We start from the raw sequence: 5106 nt of genomic DNA on the forward strand, positions 1-5106 counted from the left end.
GCCTTTGATTAGACTCAACAAGCGTCTTCAGGGTATCAATATCAATTCCAACATCACCTGAACGAAATTTGCTGAACCATCGTTGACACTTACGAACGTTCAAAACACTTCCAAAACTTCTTTGATGTTTTTTATGGCTACAGAGGCGTTGTTTCCCTTCTTGTATTCAAACAGCATTACATGCCGAATGTATGTCTTGTCGTGTTCCATCACTATAAGGGATTAGAGTATATTAAACTTTAAACATTATATAGCCTACACTAACGTGACGTTTAGGCGGTTCGTTTAAGTATTTTACGTGATGTACGTTTCTGTGGGTGGTTAATGAAAGTGATCCAAAACGCGACATTAATTTCTTGACGACCTAATACATGTATCGTTCGCATGAAGTATCTTTTTCTTTCCTTTCGTTTAAAAGATATAGCACAATAACGTGAAACACGAACACTAGTGTTTGTAAAAACATAGGATTTTAAAAACAACAAATTAGCTGCTGTTTTCTAAACAAGAGACACTAAAAAGGCATTAGAGTACTAAGCACCTTTTGTGTAACAAAAAAAAAGATTAAAGATCAAAGCTTATGTCTTACTATACAGAGAATTATTTTAATTGAAGCTCAATTCTTACAATTTCATACTTCTCTCATTTTTACTGATCTACATATTTTTCCCAGGCTCTCAATACATTGAAGTAACTCTCAAAGCCGTGAAACGTCACTAATGTAAGTTTCTGAAGTCTCTTGATGTAACATTTTTTTGCCGAGGCACAGTGACTCATAGAATGACTCTGAGTTTTTTGTTGTTGTTGTTTTGTCAAGTACAAACGTTTAGCTCGTAGCTCCATCTCTTGATCGATTTGAGACGCTGCTATTGAGGATTTCCTCTTGTTTAATTTAAATTATAATATCCTTCTAATACAATTTTTCCAATTATGTTGAAACACACCTGGTGGTCATATTAGTTTATGATGTTTTACGTAGCTTTTTGTTGTTATTGTTTTTTTGTAAGTTATATTTGATTGTAAATACTGTTGATAAGCTACAAAATATTTAAAGTTTTACACTGTTTCCACAGATTATATTTTTGGTTGATTGAGCCACGGTCATTTATTGAAATACAAAATGATTATAATATAGAACAGTTGTTTTTTGTTGTTGTTTCATAGCGAGATGAAATTTCGAACCTGTAATCAAACCGTGCACATACTAAGTTGAAAATCGTTAACCATTCTTCGGTTTAGTACGTTTTGTGGCGCCATCTGATAGCGCTTTGACGAGTTGAATTAATCCCTGTAATACTACAAATGTTATTACAACAAGTATACTTTTCAACTTGTGAAATAGCAATTGGTGAGGTGCAAAATAATGGCATCATTTGAAATATATAAATGAAAGAAAAAACTGTTTTTTTTTTCAATATATTTATTGTAATATTTCCAAAATATAATTAATCTATATATAAAGTGAAATCTTTTGTATGTTTGTCCGTTAACTCCTCGCACACTATTTGACCAATTTCCACCATGGTGACCTCTACGGTCTCCAGAAGTAACATGGAGGGATCAAAATTCTGTCTGTCCATCCAATATCCTGAGGGTTGGAGGGTCTTCTTCTCTCTCTCATATACCGATATCTGACTCATTTCTCTTTATAAGACTTCTGGAGATGGTTATTTTAATTTTGAGGGGTTGTCTATGAAGTACATCTATATTACATGTTCTATGCAACCTTCGGTAGTACATAATCTTTGGAGTTCAGTGGTATTATCTACTGAATGCAAAAATATTGGAAGTCATGTTTCGAGGCCCGGAATGGCCAGGTGGTTAGGGCACTCGACTCGCAATCTGTGGGTCGCGGGTACGAATTCCCGTCCCACCAAACATGCTCACCCTTTCAGCCGTCGGGCGTTATAATGTGATCGGTCAATCCCACTATTCGTTGGTAAAAGAGTAGCCCAAAGTTGGCGGTGGGTGGTGATGACTAGCTGCCTTCCCTCTAGTCTTACACTGCTAAATTAGGGACAGCTAGCGCAGATAGCCCTCTTGTAGCTTTGCGCGAAATTCAAAACAAACAATTGTACTTGTAGTTCATTAGCAAAGTGATATTCCGTTAACAATCGCGAAGTGTAAAATTACTGAACTGTCGAAAATGACTTCGTTTTAGGAATCAGATAGACTTTGGCTATTAAAAACTTTTATTCGAAAGAGAATGCAATGGAATACTGTTGTACTATTTTTAAAAGTGTAACTGTAATGAACATAGCACTTTTAAAAAGTACTTTTTCTTTTCTTTTTTAAACAAGGGTAGCTGATGCTCCGTACTTAATTATACTGATCACTTCTCCAGCAGAAAACTGTACAGGGAACGGATATAAAGAACTGATCACTTCTCCAACAGGAAAGTGTGCATGGAGCTAATATAAAGAACTGATCACTTTCCTTGGTATAAAATTCAATGTAAATGACTTGGAGCTCTCATTTAATTATTAACTCTTTACGAGAAAAGTAACATATATGCTTATCCTTTAAAATGCCAAGAAAAGTCGCATCAAAGTCTCTTTCAAAAAACAGTTCAGAGGCTGCAAGAAAAGCAAAAAGAAAGAGAAACGAATCACAGGAGGAAAGAGCAGTAAGGCTAAAATTTGATACAGTTAGAACAGCAAATAGAAGGAGAAATCAACAGGAGGAAGAAATAGAAGTAAGGCTTGAAGCTGAAAGAGTTCAAAGAGATAAAATACGTACACAAGAATCTGGTGAATTAAGAAATGTTTGTTTGTTTTTGAATTTCGCGCAAAGCTACACGAGGGCTATCTGCGCTAGCCGTCCCTAATTTAGCAGTGTAAGACTAGAGGGAAGGCAGCTAGTCATCACCACCTACCGCCAACTCTTGGGCTACTCTTTTGCCAACGAATAGTGGGATTGACCGTCACATTATAACGCCCCCACGGCTGAAAGGGCGAGCATGTTTGGTGTGACGGGGATATTAAGAAATGAAAGACTTGAAGGAATGAGGGAAGCAGCTGTAAGAATAAGTTTGAGAGAAACTGAAGTGGAAAGAGGGAGAAGAACGCAAGGATTACATCTGGTAGCTCATCACTACGATTCTCAATGTGATATATCAAGAAGCTTTAACCTAGCTCAATTTCCCGTTCCCTGCACAAGTGTCCAAATTACTTGAAACAAGTATTTAAAAGCAAAAAGATATATATATTTTAAAAACATTTATTTTAAAATGTTCAGTTTTCACAACATTTTATTTTTTAATTCCAAACCTTTGATTTTCAAAGCAAAAATTACACAATCTATATATATATAAGCGAAATTGTATGTTTGTCTGTCCGCTAACTGTTCGCACACTATTTGACCAATCATCGCCAAACTTGGCATGGTGACCCCTAAAGGTCCCCAGAAGTAACATTATGGGGCAAAATTCCCACCAGGTTTTCCACGAAAACTAATTTTTGGCTTCTAATTCAGCTTTTGTCTCAATACCAAACAACGTCGCTTAGCAACAGAATTATCACGATATTGTTGTTAGACCAACAATGTTGTTTATGTTGAACGCGTAATACACACGTTAATTTGTGGTATTGTTACGACAGCGGAAGTCACGTGATTCCGGGAGTATGCGTGACTGAGTTTCTCGAATTATCAGGGAAGCTCGAGTGTGATCGAGAGACTCCTCCTTGTTAGTATATAAGCCTGACGAGAAAAGCCAGCGGGATTGAATGTATGATAAAGCGAACAGTAGTCACGGTGAGGGTCGGGTAATTTACGATTCTCTTTCGAGCTAGTGTGTGTTTTGCACTCGTAGAGAACGAAGTTGTCGAGATTGTGAATCGCTGTGATTTATAGCGTGTATTATAAAAGTTGTTAAGTTTAAAGTGACGAGAAACGTACTGACAGTGGAATTACTGTGTACTAAAAGTTTGTATCGAGAAAGACTAAACTGGTTTAATCAAGAAGGGACTCGTATCGCTGAAGTTCCTCGAAAAGAAATTCTATCGGAAATTAACAAACAAGCAGATACGTAACAGAATATTTTTATTTTCTGTTTTTTATAACTTCGGTGATATAAAAGCAGACAGTTGAATTCAGAAAATTATTCTAAGTTAGTGTTGGAAAGTTTCCAATCAATTAATCAAACATTTATATTACTATTATAGACAAATGTGGTAACTTAGTTGAGGATGCAGAAGAGCTAAATGAAAAAAAATTAAAAGGTGTTCCCTAATATTTGTCAAAATTATTAACGGTTGTGTAAAAGAGAAATTCTTACACCTCGAAATGACATATATTGCAAAAGATGCCCGGACAGGAATTCATCTACAGCTCCAGTTACAGTTGATGCTGTAAATAACCCAACAGGTAATATTCTGAAATTAAAGGTTGGCTCATCAAAAATGTTGTTGAGAAATCTTGACTTGATCCACTAAAATTATGTAATAGTACAAATTTATTTGTTAATATCTTATTGCCACATGTCACTGAAGCAACTGGAGACGGATAATTCAGCTAGTATATATAGTTGAAACTTGAGCATAATACGAAAATGGTATGTATCCAGATAGCCCAGCGTCTTACAAAAAAAGTTATTTTAATAAAAAGATAAATCAAGAGAAGTGATTCGAAGGGGAGTCAACAGTAAGTGGGCATTGGATGCTAGCTAGTGGAATATGTTGACAGCTCACCAAGACAGCCTTCTAATTTTGAGGCGTTGGGTTTATTTTTGTTGATGTTTTTTAAAAGGTTCTCGCGCACCCCCAGGGTTTTGGAACCACTTACATAAACCAGAACAGTAAAACATTAAATATCACATAATGGTTTCGTTTGTTATGAACTTTGGGCCAAGCTACATGAGAGCTATCTGTGCTAGCCGTCACTAATTTAGCAGTGAAAGCCTGGAAGGAAGTCAGCTAACCATCACAACCCACCACCAACCCTTGGGCTACTCTTTTACCAACGAATAGTGGGATTGACCGTCACTTTATAACCCCCCCCCCCCCCCACACACACACACGACGTAGTAAGACGGCGAGACGTACGACAACTAATAGTAGAACTACACTAAATTAAAAATATATAGTATTTACGTTACCTTACTACTAA

This window comes from Limulus polyphemus, unplaced genomic scaffold (assembly GCF_000517525.1).
Source record: "Limulus polyphemus unplaced genomic scaffold, Limulus_polyphemus-2.1.2 Scaffold1409, whole genome shotgun sequence".
Taxonomy (NCBI): domain Eukaryota; kingdom Metazoa; phylum Arthropoda; class Merostomata; order Xiphosura; family Limulidae; genus Limulus; species Limulus polyphemus.